This window comes from Nothobranchius furzeri, chromosome 5, assembly GCF_043380555.1.
Source record: "Nothobranchius furzeri strain GRZ-AD chromosome 5, NfurGRZ-RIMD1, whole genome shotgun sequence".
Taxonomy (NCBI): Eukaryota; Metazoa; Chordata; class Actinopteri; order Cyprinodontiformes; family Nothobranchiidae; genus Nothobranchius; species Nothobranchius furzeri.
Window position 1 is genome coordinate 12,647,035 of NC_091745.1, and position 19,740 is coordinate 12,666,774.

General features: G+C 41.8%; 2 protein-coding genes and 1 pseudogene across 2 annotated transcripts in view; 2 read left to right on the top strand and 1 right to left on the bottom strand.

Annotated features, from left to right (window-relative positions):
* The window catches only part of LOC129160818 (zinc finger protein 585A-like), a 91,354-nt gene extending 77,032 nt beyond the window's left edge, over positions 1–14,322 (bottom strand). Inside the window, exon 1 of the mRNA XM_070551435.1 lies at positions 13,852–14,322. The gene's annotated coding sequence lies outside the window, so the exon portion shown is untranslated. The remainder of the gene's footprint in view (positions 1–13,851) is intronic.
* LOC139069967 (uncharacterized) overlaps positions 1–19,740 on the top strand; it is a 474,557-nt gene that overhangs the window by 48,667 nt on the left and 406,150 nt on the right. The window lies entirely within an intron of this gene.
* LOC139069973 (general transcription factor II-I repeat domain-containing protein 2B-like) lies at positions 7,894–8,550 on the top strand (annotated as a pseudogene).

Genomic DNA, 19,740 nt, shown 5'->3' on the forward strand with positions numbered 1-19,740 from the left:
ATAAGCGGAAGAAGACGACGACGTTGAAGTAATCCTGCATGTTTTTCAGGTAACAATAAAAGTGTTGGAAAAATGGGAGGGGATGAATCGATATGCAGCTGAGAAAGCCATGCTTCAGCAAATTCATTTGTACCCAAAATAAAATGGTTGTGAAATTAAGTGTTTCTTTGGTTTTATTGTCTTTCACTCAAAATAAATACCAACTAGCTAAATAGTTATCAGCTGTAGTAGTTAAATTCTGTTGCAATGAGCTGCTGTGATACACAATAGGACAGTGTTACGGATATTTAATAACTAATTTTTGTTGCTGGTGAAAGAGGAGTGTTGCTGAAATGTTTTTCACTGCTTCTGGGAGTCCTGTACTTTAGCAATTGGTGTAGGTCAAAAGTTCATCTTGGGCTTAACAATAAAACTGAATATTTAGCAAGTACTATTTTGTTTGCACATTTTGAAAAGTCTTAGTTTAATGTGTTCTCATTTTTTCCATAAGTTTTTTTAATTCACTTTACAGCCTTTTATTGTGTGTGTGTATATATATATATATATATATATATATATATATGTGTATGTATGTATGTGCTACTGTCATAAAAATTCCCTGTCTGAAGGACAAAGGGATTTAATATTCAATTTTCATGCAACGCAGGTAACAATGTTACTTAAGTTTGCCAGTACAAATCTGAAGAGAAAAAAAAAATCCGAAATAAAAAGCTTTTTCCGGTAAGTTTTGTTTTTTAAAAAACTACTTCCAGTGAAAGTAATGACTTCTGGTTAAGGTAATGACCCACCGTGTAATTTTTCTCTTAAATATGTACAAATCGAAGAGAAAAACGACACGGTATGGTTTTGACAAATTCAAACTACTTTTGTGCTTTGTCAATAAAGCGTATTCAAGAAAAAAAACTACTTCCGGCAAAGGTAATGACTTCCAAAAAAAAAAACTACTTCCGGCAAAGGTAATGACTTCCGGCGAAGGTAATGACACTTGTTTTTCCGGATACGTCATTTCCTGTCACGGCAAAGACGCCAGCTGATGTCTGCAGCCAGATGCTCTTGAAGCATCGAGAGTCTCGGCCACAACTTGTGGCGAGTTGGGAGTTGGATTTGCAAGCGAGTGTAGGACGGTTAGCGGTAGTTCAGCATTAGCATATAGCATTAGCATATCCTAATCTTTAGCATAGCTTTTAGTGCTATATATACTTATTTGGTGTTAGCTTGGCTGTTAGATAGTTAGTGTTTAGCTGTTAGTGTTATTAGGAAAGTAGTTCGGGTTTAGTGTTCCATATTGTGTTAGTATGGTGAGAAGGTGTAGTGTAGTGTGGTTGCGGTTGCTCTGTGGGGTTGCACTCCTTTCCACTGGACTTAGAAATTAGGTGCCAGTGACTGCGCGCAATCGGTGTACTGGAAAACAGTCAGCTCCCGCCTGGTGCTATAGTTTGCAACCAGCATTTTACCTGCAATTCCTTCGCCAAAATGATGGAGTTTGAACTGGGTTATTCTGCACGTCTCCGTTTGAAGAGGGAGGCCGTGCCCAACGTGGCTTTTCCGCGATTTAGATGCAGCCCACCGACTCTGCTCCCCCACCATGGCGGTCTCCAGTCTGAGGTGAGTAAGCTAAATAAGTTTTAACGTCTTCTAAAGACAATTCCCTACCTAAATGCAAAGTTTGAGAGACGTGGTTCATTTCATTTAGCTACTATCAGTCTGCCGGTTCTGTGAGGATTCTGTTCAGGAGGTCGCATTTCAGGCTCTCTTCACATCATATGTGACTGACTTTTACGTTATAATAACGATCACACACTAGAAATGTTATAAAGCACCTATATAGGACAGTTTCTTTTGTATATTATCTGACTTTATAAACTCCAACAACAATGTGCTTCTATTTTTTTTTCAGGCTAAATCTACCCAAGACACTGGCTGTCAGACTGATTTAGTAGTCTGCAAGAATGCACTTGTCCAGGCTGATGTGAAGCCTTACCAGTAGCAAAGGTGAATTATTTTTAATAATCGTCTATGTAAACATTTTATTATCACCTTCTTGTTTTAATGTTTTACAGATTATTGTTACACGTGATTTTATGCTCTTTTAAAAATTTATAAATGTGCTGTTTCTTTATTTTTTTACATAGCCAGCCAGAATAGAGCTCACAGCCTCAGTGTCTTGTGACACAGGGACCATGACAGAAATTCATCTTCCAGAAAGTCCCAGAGCAGCGTCCACACCCCTGAAAAGACCAAGATGTGAGGTGTCTGCTGTTGATTCCAGCTTCCACCTCAGTGACAGTGCAAGCTCAGTGAACTGTTCAAGGTAAAAAAAATTAAAACATTTCAGAATTTTTAAGATATTAACAATTAAATAAGTATGTGATTACATCATGACATCATGAAGGAGGCTACTGATTCTGGCCCTGTGAAACTTGGTGGTGACGTGTGAGCTGATTCACCTGGTAAATAACTTTTACATTAAATATTTTGTTCTTTGCTATCAAAAGTAAATTAACTAATAATAACCTGCATTATTGCAGGACACTCAGCAAAATATGGACTCTACACCATGAGGCAGGCACACGTTAATATTCTATAAGAGCACATAAGGTGAGCAACACCACATATTAATGTTATTACTGTACACTGTCTTGGATTTGTTTTCTTTCTGCATCTCATCATTAGCCTGGCTGATCACCTGATAACTCCTGTCATCTGGTTATGACAGCATGAGGATGTCCTCACACACCTGTAACCTATCAGCTCATCTGGCAGAATAGAGAGAGAAGAGACAACACCACATCTCCTGTTCCTGGAAAGCCTTCAGCCATCCTTCGATGACTGAGAACCCCCATCAGCTCTGTCTCCTGTCTGCCTACAATTATTATAATAAATATTGTGTTTGACAAGTTTTTTGTGCTGCCAAATATCTCATTTAGATTCCAGTTTTTATATTTTAATGGATATTTATAAATTACATGAATTGAATAATCACATTGTTGCATGTTTAACTAGCTTTATTGTGATGAATTAAACTAGCACCTCACTGTTAAAAGCTCGTTTTAATTTCAAGCATGTTAAAGTATTCATGGACATGAACAAAAACAGGAAATATATAAATTGAGATTTACTTAATTAATATAACAAAACTGTTTAGAGGAAAGAGTCATTCAAAGGCACATTCTTCTGGAAGCTCCTGATTCTGACGACACCAGCAGAGGAGACCAGCTGCAGACACCAGAGGATCACCTACGACCAAGAGAGCAGCTAGTATCAGTAAATAAATGATGAAATCAGGGCAGTTTTAGTGGGCTGTTTGTGATTGTGTAACATAAATAAACACATTACAGAATAAATTTCTCATGGGGTATTTTCATAACTTAATGCAGCAGACTGTAACTTAAGCCCAGGGTTCCTGGAGAGCTGCTATCCAGCACGTTTCAGTGGTTTTCCTGCTTTAACAGGTTAGATTAACTGTTAAGCAGCTCAACTATTTGTTGCTGATTAAAACCAGGTGTGTTGAAGCAGATAAATCTCTAAAACATGCTGAATACTAGCTCTCTATGGCTGTGGAGCCAAACCCTGCAGCTAATCTAATGCTATGGCTAACGGCTACTTACCATTCAGAGATGGTTCTGTTGGGTCGGTTCCGGTAGTTTCAGGCAACTCACAAGCTCAAAACAATAAGGCTAAGGTCCGCTTGTCTCCTCCAAATAGACTTGGTCCCTTTCTTCTCGAGTGTCTGGGTAAGGAGGGGGAGAAACGTCCTCCACTTCTAATAACTGCTCAGAGTGAAGGGAGCTAGCATCGTCTCGTTACCCATCGTCTTCGTCACTGCCGCGGCACCGCCCTCTCGGTCCGCCAGGCAACGCCTACTGATGTTGCAGTTTTTAAAATTGATACGTGGGTGGAGAAGGACTCCGAGGCACACTTGACCTGTTCTTTAACTGTCATTGGCATGTTTTGACTGTGTGGGCGTCGGAACGAGCCCCCGCACCGTGAGAACAAACATCCCAGCTCTAAAGCCGATCTTCATCTGCGTACGTCACACGTCATGTGATCAGGAAGCAGAAAGTTCATGTGTTAGGACAAACCTGGGCATTTTACGGCCCGCGGGCCACATACGGCCCTTTGGTTGACTTTGACCGGCCCGCGTAAGGTTAATTGGAAATTACAAAATAAATGTACTTTCTCATTTTACCTCATGCATGGACTAAGGCTGCATTGCTTTTATTTTGAAGTTGTTTTTTTAAGTGCACAATGACGCAATACGTATAGCAACAAGTGCCCGCGGTTGACATGGTGATTGTAGCCGCCAGAAATGTCCGCTCATGCAACAAAAAAAAAAAAAAGAAAAAAAAGAAAAGAAAGATGGCGAATGCAGGATTTTCAACAAAAATTGGACTGCTAAGTATTTTCTTTACTGAAGTCGGAGGTAAAGCCGTGTGTTTGGTTTGCGGGGAGGAGATTGCCATGTTTAAGGACTACAATTTGAGTCAGCATTACGATAAGAAACACTCGGAAAAATACAAGAACTTGTCTCATGCTGAGAGGGCACGGACATCCGAAGCTTTGCTAGCAAAGTTGCAAAAGCAGCAAGGCTGTTTTACTAAGCTTCACACATCCAGGGATGCAGCAACCAGGACCAGCTTTGTGATATGCCACAAAAAAGCTAAAAACAGCAAGCCGTTTTCGGAAGGAGAGTTTGTCAAAGAGTGCATGGTGGACTCCGCAGCACTAATATGCCCTGAAAAAAAGACGCATTTGAGCAAATCCCGCTGTCCAGGCGAACCGTGACCAGGATCGAGGACATTGCGGGGAACCTGGAGCTTCAGCTGCAACGTGAAGTGGCAAGTTTTGACTTTTTCTCATTGGCCTTAGACGAGACCTGTGATGTCTGTGACACAGTCCAGCTGCTCGTATTTGTCCGGGGGATAACGGACTTCAAGCTCACAGAGGAGCTGGCAGCAATGCGGTCGGTGAAAGGGACAACGACAGGGAGTGATCTTTTTACAGAGGTAAATGTGTGCATGGACACTCAGGGGTGGACCGTTAAAGCGCCCGAGCGCCAATGGCGCTAAATTTTCTCGTCAGGCGGTAAATACTTGACGACTTACCGCCCGGGTGGCGCCCAAGCCTTATTTGTCATTTACACACCGGCTTTCACCTACATCATGGCCCCGCCCTGTAGGAAGCCGCTGTTTTCGTTTCGCGCGCGTGAACCTGCGCGCCTCTAGCCACGTACTGCACTTGTACGATTCGTGCACGTACTGCACAATTCTAGTTATAGTCACGTGAACTATAAATTCACTATTAAAGACGAAGTGGAACCACGCTAGAAACACACAAGCACGCAGGAAGATCGCGCCACCACAGGGATGGGATTTCTTGATGAAATCTCCGGCAAAACGCTTTAAAACTGGTGAGGAGAAGCGAGACAGTTCGAAACGGTATGAAGCAGAGAAGCGTGTGCGTAGGTGGAATGATTCTTGGCGGTTTAAAGAAGACGGGAGGCACAGAGAATGGCCGTGTTCGAGTTGAGCAGCGCCTCGCCTGGAACACAGACGAGAGCAGACGGAAGTAGCAGGGGGAGTGGCTGAAAGCCGGCGTTTACGCCGGGGACACACCGGCCGCGGAAGCGCCGAGAAGCGAATCGCTCACGAAATTCGGCCGCTGCTCGCCGCTCCTCAGTTCAGATCAGACGCGCCCCAGTCGAGGCGCGCCTCGGCTCAGCTGTAGTTTTTCCTCAATTTCCTCTGCCTTTTCTCAGCTCTTTTCCTCTGTGTGTGTGTGTGTGTGTGTGTGTGTGTGTGTGTGTGTGTGTGTGTGTGTGTGTGTGTGTGAGTGAGTGAGTGAGTGAGTGAGTGAGTGAGTGAGTGAGTGAGTGCGTGCGAGAGAGAGAGAGAGAGAGAGAGAGAGAGAGAGAGAGAGAGAGAGAGAGAGAGACTATGGTGTGAACCAGTTGTTTCTGCCAGTTGAATCTCTTGGATGTCCCTACATGTGTAGCTCGGGGGTGACGATGGATGAAGATATCGCGTTAGCATTCACACTTGTTCAATTTTCAATTGTAATTCTGGTGCCTGTTAGCAGCTGAAACACATCCTCACGTGCTTGTGGATGTCATATATTGTATATGGAGACATGACTGTAATATTAAGTAAAGGTTAGCAGCTGTAGCTTCAGTGTGCTCATAGGAAACGTGACAAAAGAAAACAAAACACATTCCTCTTTATGGCCTATATTGTTGTCATCATCAACGTAACATGATTTACAGAATACATGTGACCAACTAACATTTCATGTTCTACCACCGGATGTTTGGATCAAAATATGAACCAATCAGATCTTAGATCAGGTGAGAGCCAGGCGTTTCCCGTCATCCTCTAGGTTTTGCAGCCGGTGGAGAGCAACTGCAGCGCCTTGCTCCAAAATCTGCGGCCGCCTTGATCTCACGAGGTTATCGTTGCCTACGTATAGGGATGAGTACCGAATTCGGTACTTTTTAAGGTACCGACCGAATTCCATAGTACCGACCGAACACCGATTCACGTCATTTCAAACGATGCCTCGTTTCGGTACTGCCAAGACAGTTGCGCATGCGCAAGAGCGTTATGTCGCCGGTCCCTGCGAGCCCGTTGTAAACAGAGCAAGCATGGTAGAAAGAACGCACGCTAAAACTTGGGTCCACTTCACTAAATGTGATGGGTAACTGGGTGATGAAACAAGCGACAGACAACGATCTAAGTGAGACATCCTCATCTTAATCTGCTCCAGTAGGTAAATAAAATGTTTAAGATAACGTTACCTTGATTTGTTAGCTTCCGTTTCGCTAATGGTGCGTTCGCTTTCTCCTCGGAACTCCGAATTTCCGACTAGAAGAACATGAACGCGCTCTAAAGTTTGGCTTTACTTTACTAAATGCGACGGGTGATTGGGTGAAGGTAAAACCAGTGACAACGATCTAAGTTTGAGGCATCATCGTTTTAATCTGCTCCAGCAGCTAAATAAACTGTTAAAGATAACGTTAGCTTGATATGTTAGCTTCCATTGCCACCGTTGTTATCAGCTAATGGTGCGTTCGCTTTCTCCTCGGAAATTCTAACTTCCCAGTAGGAAAAATCAAATGAAAAAGGACGGCAAAAGGAATGAAGATACAGTAAATTTAGTTCACAGTAAAGATGTTTGCTTCATTTTAATTATCAGCTTATAAAACTACAAGGACGATGTTAAAATACAAACTTGTATGATATTTATCGTGATATTTATCAAATATGGTTATATATTGAGAAAAATATATATTTAATTATAAAAGAGAATTAAAATAATACTCAAAAGTATCGAAAATTGGTACCGTTAAGTACCGGTATCGACTCGTAGGTACCGGGAATTAGTACCGGATCGATTCAAATGTCAAAGGTACCCATCCCTACCTACGTATGCATGACATCAGAGCAAGTCGGCGTCAAGTCGGACACAAATCTAACCGGCATGCACTGCTCGCCGATCACCGGTGATCTAATCTGCGCAGAACTGGCTCATCTCGAACACAGCCAATGGCTCAAGTACAGCAAAGCGGAGTTGGTGATGTACTGCGTTGTATGCCATAAGTATGTGACGACAAAATCGAGTTTTGTTGAGGGAACAAACAAATTCAAACTTGAATACGTTATTATGTTTGTGAATGTGTACAAAATGAAGGTTTATTACATTTAAAACGGTTCAGTTGTTATTTTGACTCATTTTGGCAGCTGACCAGCGGGGCCGGTAGATTCTTGGCAGGGCAGGTAAATATTCAGAGTTACCGGCCCGGCTGGCCGGTTGGTTTTGAAGTTAATGTCGACCCCTGACACTCTGGGATTGAAATGGGAGAGACTGTCAGGTGTCACATCAGACGGTTGTCCAAATCTTACAAGGAAAAATGTCGGACTTTTGAAGCACATGTAAGATAAAGTGACAGAAATTGATGCAGATCAAAAATTGGTGTTTTTGCATTGTATTATACACCAACATGTGTTGTGCAAGTCAGTGCTAAAAATCAACCATGTTACTGATGTTGTTACTAAAATAATAAACTTCATCAGGGCACGGGCACTGAATCACAGACAGTTTGGGGCTCTTTTGGAGGACTCCACACAGCTGTCAGCTGGCTCAGCCTGGGGAAAGTGCTGAAGAGGGTTTGGGACTTGAAGGCAGAGATTCGAGAGTTTTACGAGAGGAAAGGCAGACATTCCAGAGCTCTCAGATGAGGATTGGATGGCAGATTTTGCATTTGCTGTTGATGTGACTGCACTGATGAATGAACTGAACACCAAACTGCAAGGCAAGGGCCTTTTTGTTCATGAAATGCACAGCCTCGTGAAGGCCTTCATGAGAAAGCTGCAGTTTCTTTCAAGTCAACTGGAGAGCAACACTCTCACTCACATGCAAAGCCTGAACGAAGTCACACCATCAGCTGATCACCTCAGCAGGTACTCATCCATGTTAGGAGCATTACATGGTGAGTTTTCAAGGCGTTTTGAAGATCTCAGAACAATCGAGGATGAAATGCACATGATTTCCTCTCCCTTTACCTGCAGTGTGGATAATGCAACCAGTGATGTGCAGCTGGAACTCATTGACCTGCAGTCTGATGCAGTACTGAAGTCAGGATCTCTGCTGGATTTCTACTCTTCTCTTAAGGAGGAGAACTTTCCAAACCTGAGGAGACATGCTCAGAAGATGTTGGTTCTCTTCAGCTCTACCTACATTTGTGAACAAACATTTTCAATGATGATGTTTATAAAATCCAGGTATAGATCCTCTCTCACTGATGATCATTTGTCAGCTGTGCTTCGCATCTCCACCTCAGACATTCAACCTGACTTTGATGCACTCGTTAAAGCCCAGCAGAGACTAGATTTCTCTCATTGAATAAGAAAAAAATCACATAAAAACACAAAATAAGGTGTTTGGACCAAAAATGTAGGCAACTAGCAGTGAACTGGGACACTTTTTTTGAAACCTCTTTCTCAAGATCACAGTTCAGTGATTTTATTTTACAGAAAATACTGTGTGTCCGTAGAATGCTAAGAAATTCTTTCCAACAATATTTGAAACTCAAAATGTGTTTTGGAGTGAATGTGACTGAAACTGTTAACTAATATCAGTCACAAATGTTTAACAAAAACCAAATGTGCACACTTTGTTTACCATTGCCTTGGGAAATTTGAATAAATCACATTTTTGTAAGCCAACCTCACTTTTTCCTTTTTGCTCATTTATAACATATAGTCTACTCTTACCAGCTCGAAAAAACAATGGTATTTACTGCTTTTTATAAAGAAATACCATTAGGGCTGGGCGATATATCGATATTTTTAAAATATCGGTATAATTTTTAAACAAGATATAAGATGACTTTATATCTTTATATCGATATAACTGGTCAAACTGCTATGCTAGCTATTAGCCGCAATGCTAGCGACATGTTGCTCCGTCTCTAAGCGGTTATTACGTGTATTCTCACAAGTTTTCTCTATCTGAGAGCCTCTGGGTGAATGTGCTGCTCTAAACTTTGCATTTAGCGTCCTGGTTTTTAATTATTTGGGGACGTTCAACGCCAACGGAGTTCTGTTTATCCATTCTGCTCGTGCGGAGACGAACCAAACCCCTCCCTCCCCTGTGTAATCGAGAAACATCTACGGATAGTCAGAGTGGCCAAATTACCTCAAACGTATTGTAACAGTTTAATAGTAAACTAGAGGGTTAACGTTTTATTTTGAAGGCGAGCTCAACGGGTGAGAAATGTTATTCCGGTTCCGTTTTTTCCGCTCTGGTTAGCTATGCTAGTAAATACTCCGTTACGAGCGATTCTATTGAAAAAGTTAAGAGTTTGTAAGGCATGGGTTACGGCGACAGAAGCCCGAAAATAATCCCCATAAAAGAGCAACCAGAGACTCTGAGTCATTACAGTATAATCGCTGATATGAATCAGTACGGTTAGATTCCAGCCAGGTTTGCCCTGATTACTATTAACTCCACTGTCCATGACCCACGTGATCGTAGATGCAATTACATCATCATAAATTTAGCTTAACATGATATATTTTATTTCTCTGGACAATAAATATACGATATGGGCCACCTCTAGATGAAATTTAAATAATTGTACATTAATTATAAATATATAAATAAAAAGTGCCTATGGGACATTTGATACACCTCTAGCTCCCAACTGTGTGTGTGTTAACAGACAGCTGTACCAGTGTTTCTAAAGCTCAAACTGGTAGAGAATAGGCACTAAGGTTAAAGTTTGACAAGAGTCAATACATTTTAATGCATTTTATCTACTGATTCATGTATGTAATTTCTCAAGACAGCTTGAAGTGAGTTAACTTGTAAATATTTTACAGGAGGAAAAATATCGATATATATCGTATATCGGAATTCAGCTAAAAGATATCGAGATATACGTTTTCGTCCATATCGCCCAGCCCTAAATACCATTAATATTATGCATAATTGACTTCAGCCTTTTGGCCTGGCCCCCCACAATATTTTCTGTTTCTCATGTGGCCCCATGGAAAAAATAATTGCCCACCCCTGTATTAGGAGATCGTTTTGGGACGCTGCTGTAAAAAAAAGTGAGGCGAGAACCGGAAAAGCTTCTGCCGATCACAATTCAACAACGGCTTATGAAAGAATGGATAACGCTCGAAACACGCGGATTCTTCCTGATGTAAGAGGTGAGTCTCCTCTTTGTTTTGGTAGTTTTGGCGTTGACATCATCATAGAGCGCAACATTCTGTGACTCTTAAAAAACAGTAAAAACGCTGAAAAACGCTGGCAGCGAAGGGCTTTTCTGATCAGGAAACAGCTGGCAGTGAGTGAGTTAAACAAAAAGAAAAATCTAATTTGTGCTTCGCTTCCATAAAAAAATCCATGTTTAGACTTCTTCTATGTTCGCAAATCAGTCAGTGAATCATACCGTAATCAGTCACATGCACAAACCACGGCCCATCGTCATTTACTGGACTAATGATGGGCGAATGGAAACACAAGCCAACCCTAGTGTGGGCTACCGGAGCTGCAATACTTACTCTGAACTGCGTGGCGCTAAAGAGTTAAATGTTTATACACTGGGCCTTTAAGCTCTAAACCACAGCGACGTGCTGAAGCAACAGCAGTCATACGTGCTGTCAGCGCCACTGTCGTCGTGTCTGCAGCATGCTGTCTCCCCACCTGTGATTGGTCAAATGATGATGCGTGACTGACGCTACAACAAAGGTAGGTTGTGAACAAGATGAAAACCTCTCCTGTCTCTGACTGATTCTCGTAGTGACTGAAACCCGACAGAAGACCAAATAGTTCCCACAGCTTAATCTCACCGCTCCCCATGGGGACGGGTCAAATGCATGACGTACAGTTGTGGTCAGAAGTTTACATACACTTGTAAAAAATATAATATAATGGTTCTACTGAGTGTCCCTTTATTTCTAAAACTCTGATTTTTCTCTGATAGAGTGATTGGAACAGATACTTCTTTGTCACAAAAAAATATTCATGAAGTTTGGTTCTTTAATGTCTTTATTGTGGGTTAACAGAGAAAAGTGATCACATTTGCTGGGTCACAAATATACATACAGCAGTGCTAATATTTGGTTACATGTCCCTTAGCCATTTTCACTTCAATTAGGCGCTTTTGGTAGTCATCCACAAGCTTCTGGCAAGCTTCTGGTTGAATCTTTGACCACTCCTCTTGACAGAATTGGTGAAGTTCAGTTAAATTTGATGGCTTTCTGACATGGACTTGTTTCTTCAGCACTGTCCACATGTTTTCAATGGGGTTTAAGTCAGGACTTTAGGAAGGCCATTCTAAAACCCTTATTCTAGCCGGATTTAGCCATTCCTTTACCACTTTTGATGTGTGTTTGGGGTCATTGTCCTGTTGGAACACCCAACTGCGCCCAAGACCCAACCTTCGTGCTGATGATTTTAGGTTATGTTGAAGAATGTGAAGGTAATCCTCCTTCTTCATTATCCCATTTACTCTCTGTAAAGCACCAGTTCCATTGGCAGCAAAACAGCCCCACAGCATAATATTCCCACCACCATGCTTGACTGTAGGCATGGTGTTCTTGGGGTTAAAGGCCTCACCTTTTCTCCTCCAAACATATTGCTGGGCATTGTGGCCAAAAAGCTCGATTTTTGTTTCGTCTGACCACAGAACTTTCCTCCAGAAGGTCTTATCTTTGTCCATGTGATCAGCAGCAAACTTCAGTCGAGCCTTAAGGTGCCGCTTTTGGAGCAAGGGCTTCCTTCTTGCACGGCAGCCTCTCAGTCCATGGAGATGCAAAACACGTTTGACTGTGGACAATGACACCTGTGTTCCAGCAGCTTCTAATTCTTGGCAGATCTGCTTTTTGGTGATTCTTGGTTCACTCTTTACCCTCCTGACCAATTTTCTCTCAGCAGCAGGTGATAGCTTGCGTTTTCTTCCTGATCTTGGCAGTGATGAAACAGTGCCATGCACCTTATACTTACAAACAATTGTTTGCACTGTTGCTCTTGGGACCTGCAACTGCTTTGAAATGGCCCCAAGTGACTTTCCTGACTTGTTCAAGTCAATAATTCGCTTTTTCAGATCCATGCTGAGCTCCTTTGACTTTCCCATTGTAGCGTTTGTGGGCGTTTGTATCCAATGAGCCCTATTTACCTGGCCTAAGAGAAGTCACCAGCTGTAGTCACTCATAATCACTCACAAGAAGTTAAGAGGCCATGCTATGAAGCTCAGTTCACTGACACGTTTCTAAGTCACCAAAATTGCTAGATCATGTTGCTGTATGTATATTTGTGACCCAGCAAATGTGATCACTTTTCTCTGTTAACCCAGAATAAAGACATTAAAGAACCAAACTTCATGAATGTTTTTTGTGACAAAGAAGCATCTGTTCCAATCACTCTATCAGAGAAAAATCAGAGTTTTAGAAATAACGGGACACTCAGTAGAGACATTATATTATATTTTTTACAAGTGTATGTAAACCTCTGACCACAACTGTATCTTCACCAGTGTGTGACGATGACTTTGGGCAGGGTATCTGCAGGTTTTAGGGAGCCAAATTTAAGACATTTTAAGACCTTTTTAAGGCCACTTTGACCAAATTTAAGCTATTTTTTTAATTAAATGTAAGCTACAATTTCCAACTATTGCCTGGAACCGGTGCTAACCACGTCGTGAACGTGGGATTAACCATTCAGTTACCATTAATGTTGCACTTCCCCATGGCGCAAACTCCCACTAGTGTGCTCATCTAAAAATAACCCCCTTTCACAACCAACCGAATGTGTACAGTTCCGCTTACGCCAATATCATACACAAAAAATGCTGAACTAACTAGAAATTCACGAAAATGTTATGGAAATAAAAGAATCTTGTTTATTGGGTCTTTGATAATTTAAGACCTTTTGAAACTATTTAAAGATTATTTGTTATTTTTAAGGATTTTATGGCCTTAAATTTGAAAAAGCAAATTTAAGACTTTTTAAGACTTTTTAACGACCTGCAGATACCCTGTTTGGGACTTTAACTCCCCTCAAAACAAAAATTCTTTGGATCAATACGAGTCACATGACCACTATACTTGGCTTCAAATATCATTAATTAGAGAGATCTAATCACTCTAAAACTTCAAGGTTATACAACAGTGTGTGAATGAGTGAATGACTGGTTGTGATGTAAAAAGCTTTTTGGGGGGGGTTAGAACCCCAGTAGTGCTAAACACATACAGATCATTATTTTAAAGATTGAACCTCATTCTCATAATTTCACTGTAATGTCCCACCATAGACTGACCATATATTCATTCATTCATCCACCAGTACCTGTGTCCATGCTGTCCAGGTCCAGGGGGTGAAGAACACACGATGAATCAGTCCCAGCTGATGGATGATCCTGAAGTGTTAGCTGGTTTTCTTTAGCCGTGTTTAGCTAACAGCTGCAATAAAGATCCAACACTTTGGTTCTGGCCAAAGGAACAACAGCAGATCCAGAGGGTAGGAAGTCTAGAGAAAAGCTTTTCTGACCCACAACCTGATTCTGGAGCTCCGATTGTCACGAAGACCGCAGAATATCTTCTCTGGTTCTGGAAAGAACTCCACCAAGTTGTTGAGGAGGAGAAGAAAGTTTCCACAGCTTGATGAGAAGACTTCTGCAGCAGCAGCAGTTAGTCGCTTTAGCTGGAAGACATTTTTACTGCAGAGCCTGAAATATTCTCCTCACACACCAGAACAACAACAAGCTAGCTCTGCTAGCAGCTTCCGGTTTCCGCTTCTGGTGGTCGGTGACTAGTGTAAAGGTGCACTACCGCCACCTGCTGGAGCAGAATAAAACACACCTGTGTGTTCAGAATGGGACTAATAAAACACATAACGTAAGTAAGTAAGTAAGTAAGTAAGTAAGTAAGTAAGTAAGTAAGTAAGTAAAAGTTTATTTATATAGCGCCTTTCACAGATATAAATCACAAAGCGCTGTACAACATGATAAAGATCAGGGCAAATACCTCTAACCAATAAAAACATCAGAAAAACAATAGCAGTGATAAAGTAGAAAATTAAATCATGAGTATAAACAAAGTGAAGGTGTGAACCCGAACAAAGCCATCATTCTGAAACATTTAGGGAGGGAACGCCTGGATGAAAAGGTGAGTTTTTAGATGATTTTTAAAGACCTCTACAGTGTTAGAGAGACTGAGATTTGAAGGTTGACTGTTCCAAAGTCTGGGTGCAATAGTCTGAAAGGCCCTGTCCCCTTTGGTTTTCAGTCTGGTTCGAGGAACAGCCAGGAGGTTTTCAGATGTGGATCTAAGGTTCCGAGAGGTGGTGTGTGGGGATAAAAGCTCAGATAGGTAGCTTGGAGCCTGGTTGTTAAGAGCTCTATAGGTCAGGACTAAAACTTTAAAATGTATTCTATATTCTACCGGGAGCCAGTGGAGGGACTGTAAAACTGGAGTGATGTGAGCTCATCTGCTGGATTTGGTTAGGAGTCTGGCTGCTGCATTTTGGATGGCTTGAAGGCGTGAGAGGGAGGTTTTGCTGAGACCAGTAAAAAGAGCGTTACAGTAGTCTAAGCATGATGACACAAAGGCATGGATGATTTTTTCCAGATCTGCAGTAGAAACCAGTTTACAGACTTTTGAAATGTTTCTCAGTTGAAAGAAACAAGAGCGGGAGATGGTTTTGACGTGTGAGTCTAAACTTAAAGCTGGATCAAAAATAACTCCTAGGTTTCTAATGTTGGCCTTGGCTGATGGGCAAAAAGAGGCAATTTCTTCCTCAATTTTTGGCTGAAGTTCCGGGGGTGCAGCGATCAGGGTCTCTGTCTTGTTAGCATTGATGACAAGAAAGTTGCTGGACAGCCAGTTACTGATCTGGGTCAGGCAGAGTACAAGTGTGGCCAGCCTGTCCAACTGGTGTGGCATAAAGGACATATAGAGCTGAATATCATCAGCATAGATGTGGTAGGAGATGTCTGGGAAAGACTGAATGATGCCAGCTAGGGGAAGAATATAGAATGCAAATAGTAGAGGCCCTAGAACTGAACCTTGTGGGACCCCGCATGTTAGAGAGGCAGTATCTGAAGAGAAGGTTTCGGACTTCACTGTGAATGTTCTGTTAGTGAGATAAGAAGAGAGCCAGTCTAGAACAGAACCTGAAATCCCAGCCAGGGCATTTAACCTGTTTAGTAGCACATTGTGGTCTACAGTGTCAAAAGCTGCACTGAGGTCGAGCAGGACCATGGCAGAGCATTTCCCTGATCAGCAGCCATCAGGAGGTCATTATGCACCCTTACTAGAGCAGTCTCAGTTGAGTGCTGCTTCAGAAAGCCAGACTGGAAGGGGTCAGAGATCTTTGACTTAGAAAACCAGGATCTGAGTTGGGTTTCAACAACCTTCTCAAGTACTTTGCTGATGAAAGGTAGCTTAGAAATGGGCCTAAAGTTACTGGTGGAGCTGGCGTCAAGGTTGGGTTTCTTTAAGAGAGGAGTCACTACTGCATTTTTAAAGTAAGATGGAACACAGCCTTTGCTCAGTGAGCTGTTGATTATAGTCAACAGAGATGGACTGATAGCGCCAAGGGACCCGACTAAAACAGAGGGAGTTAAGATATCTGATGAGCATGATGAGAGTTTCATTTGACTGATTACTGAGGTTAAGTCATTTAGTGTAATTGGCGAGAAGGAGGTGAAGGACTCGGAGCACTGGGGGGCCTCCCCTCCTGAGGGGGTGAGGGCTGGTGGAATGCTGGATCTCAGATTCAGCACCTTGTTTTCAAAAAAGTGGAGAAATCTGTTACAGTCATCAGCTGAAGATAGCTGAGCCTTCTGCGGAGGAGAACACACGATGCTGGAGATGGTATCAAACAAAACCTTAGGATTATTCTTATTTTGACATATGAGGTTGCTGAAGAAAGAAGACCTGGCATTTTCTACAGCTTTGTTGTATGACTCGAGAAGTTCTTTAGAATATTTGCGATGAACAACCAGACCTGTCCTCTTCCACCGTCGTTCCGCATTTCTACAGGAGCGTCTAAGTTCAAGAATCTGGTTGTTCAGCCAGGGTGAACTGGAGGCACTGGAACTGCGGCTGGTTTTGTAAGGGGCGACCTGATCTAGAATTTTGAGGCAGTGATCATTAAATGAGTTGGTAAGGAGCTCTACGTCATCAGAGGAAGGAGGTACAAAGTCAAAGAGGGAGGAGAAATTTAAAATAGTAGAACTGTTGATAATACGTCGTTGCTTAGCAGAGACTGGTAAAAGAGATTCAGAATTTAAGTTGATATGAAAAGAAACTGACTTATGGTCACTGAACACAACATCATTTATCTGCAGCTTATCAACAAGAAGTCCGTAGGAAAAGACCAGATCCAGGGTGTGGCCTGCTCTGAGTGGGATCAGACACGTGTTGAGAGAAATTGAAAGAATTCATCATGTTTAGGAACTCCCTAGTGGAGCTGTTAGATAGATCCTCAGCGTGGATGTTGAAATCTCCAACAATGATTATCCTGTCTAGTTTAATAGTTGAAGATAGGAGATCCTGAAAGTCAGACAGGAAGGATGAAGTAGATCCAGGTGCGCGATAGACCAGAATTCCATAAACTGGTTGAACTCGACCAATTTTAATCATGATCAGCTCGAATGAGCAGTAGGAGTTTGAGGATATAATTTGGCACGAAAAATGTTTCTTAAAGATAACAGCTGTTCCTCCACCGCGGCCTGTGGTTCGTGGAGCAGAGAAGAAAGAGCAGTCTTGAGGACAGAACTCACGGAGATGAGTGACGTCATTTTCGCGCTGCCACGACTCGGAAATCCACAAAAAGTTTAATTTTTTGGTCCGGAACACACAATTACATTGTGTGCTGCCATTAGCCTTCAAGGGCTATTGCACCATCATGCCAAATTGGGGCCCTACAATTCACAGGAAATACTCACATTTCTTGATGGTCTACATGACATCGTCATACAGAATAGACCAGAGAAGCCCAGGTTTGTTGTTGTGTGGGATAATGTTAGTTTCCACCGGGCTGCTCTGGTCCAAGACTGGTTTACTCATCATGAAGGATTTGAAGTGGCGTAGTTGCCCCCTTACTCCCCATTTTTGAATCCTATAGAGGAGTTCTTTTCAGCATGGAGATGGCGCGTATATGACCGCCAACCCCACGCCCGAATGCCACTTTCACAAGCAATGGAACAGGCCTGCGGAGATATTGAAATCAGGTCAATTCAGGGATGGATTAGACACACAAGGGGATTTTTTCCCCGATGTTTAGCCGGAGAAGATCTTGCTTGCGATGTGGACGATGTCCTGTGGCCCGACCCCGACAGACGGCAGCATCCATACATGTAACTTCTTTTGTGTGAAGTTCAGTTTGTTTTATTTTTGCTTTACAGTAACTGAATTTCCTGTCATGTGAATTTCACTACTGTAATGTAATTGCAGTAATGTTGATTTCCGTATTTTATTTTTGGAATTATGAGAAACATCTGGAATTGTAACTGAATAAATACAGTACAAGTGAAAGACTGCAGTGTTTTATTTAAAGTAGACTAGTGTGTTGCCGCAGATATGAGAGTGTATCGACATGTGGAAGTGGGCATTATTTAGTCATCAAAGTGAGGTTTTGACAAAGGATTGTTCAGTTTTGATGGCAGAGTTTGTATCTAGCATAGATGTGAATGGTTTATTTCCCAGTGTTCTTCCGTACTTCCTTGTGTGTGGAGTTTTGGCACCATGAGCCAAGTTTTGCAAAGTGTGTTCAAGCAATGGACTAAAACTGTATTATCATGATTCTTCAGTTAAACAATGTTGATTATATATTTCTTCATCAAGTTGACGCAGTGATAGCTTGATCTTGTTGTATTGTTGTTGTGTCCCATGTTTTTTTGTTCCTTTGCTTTTTTTTGTGTCTTTAACTGCAGGTCTAGAAGCAGACTCTTGTTCATTATTGTTTATTTTTGTGGAACCCCCTCTCTTCCCACCTTTTGTCTTTTCCTTTCTCTTTCACCTCTGTCTCCGTGTCTGGTCGGAATTACAAAGCATTCAAAAACAACAACAATAAAGTTTTAAGTATCAGGCGTGACATTAAAAGCAGACGCTTTGATGCTCCACCTGAGAGTAAATCTGTAAGGCTTGTCACCAGCATTCAGACATCAATTCTGTTTGCTTCACAGCCAGACAGGACACGGTAAAAAAAAAAAAAAAAAAAAAAAAAAAAAAAAATTCTGATTGGCCACCCCCAGGTGCTACCCTACTAAGTTCCAGTTTTCGAGTTGAGCTGCGCCTCGCCTGGAAAACAGACGAGAGCAGATGGAAGCAGCAGGGGGAGTGGCTGAAATCCGGCGTTTAAGTCGGACAGATTTCCCTACACGTGTAGCTCGGGGGTGACGATGGCTGAAGATATCCCGTTAGAGTTCATACTTGTTTAATTATTTATTTTAATTCTGGTGCCTGTTAGCAGATGAAACACATCCTCACGTGTTTGTGAATATCATATATTGTATTTGGAGACCTGACTGTAATAAGTAAAGGTTATCAGCTGTAGATTTAGTGTGCTCATAGGAAATGTGACAAACGACGCAAAACACATTTCTTTATGGCCTATATTGTTGTCATCATCAACGTTACATGATTTACAGAATACATGTGACCAACTATCATTTTTTTCTCCTTGAATACGCTTTATTGACAAAGCACATAATACAACTACAAAGAAATAGCAAGCACAATGTCAGGGGGTTTCTATGGGAAAACAAAACAGTCTAACAGAGAATCACATGATATTGAACAGGGAACAAGTTTATGGTTTGACAGCTTTCAAATTTTGAGAATGTTGTATGGTTTGAATTTTATTTGATTAATTTATTGATATTATTAGCTAAATTTCATATACATAAGTCAAAAATGTCTAATGCAAAACCTTCCTTTCAGTGCTTTTCAAATGAAACCAGACAATATATAAAAGCCATGTGACCAACTAACATTTCATGTTCTACCACCAGATGTTTGGATCAAAATATGAACCAATCAGATCTTAGATCAGGTGAGAGCCAGGCGTTTCCCGTCACCCTCTAGGTTTTAAAGCCGGTGGAGAGCAACTGCAGCGCCTTGCTCCAAAACCTGCGGCCGCCTTGATCTCACGAGGTTATCGTTGCCTACGTATGCATGGCGTCAAGTCGGACACAAATCTAACCGGCATACACTGCGCGCCAATCACCGG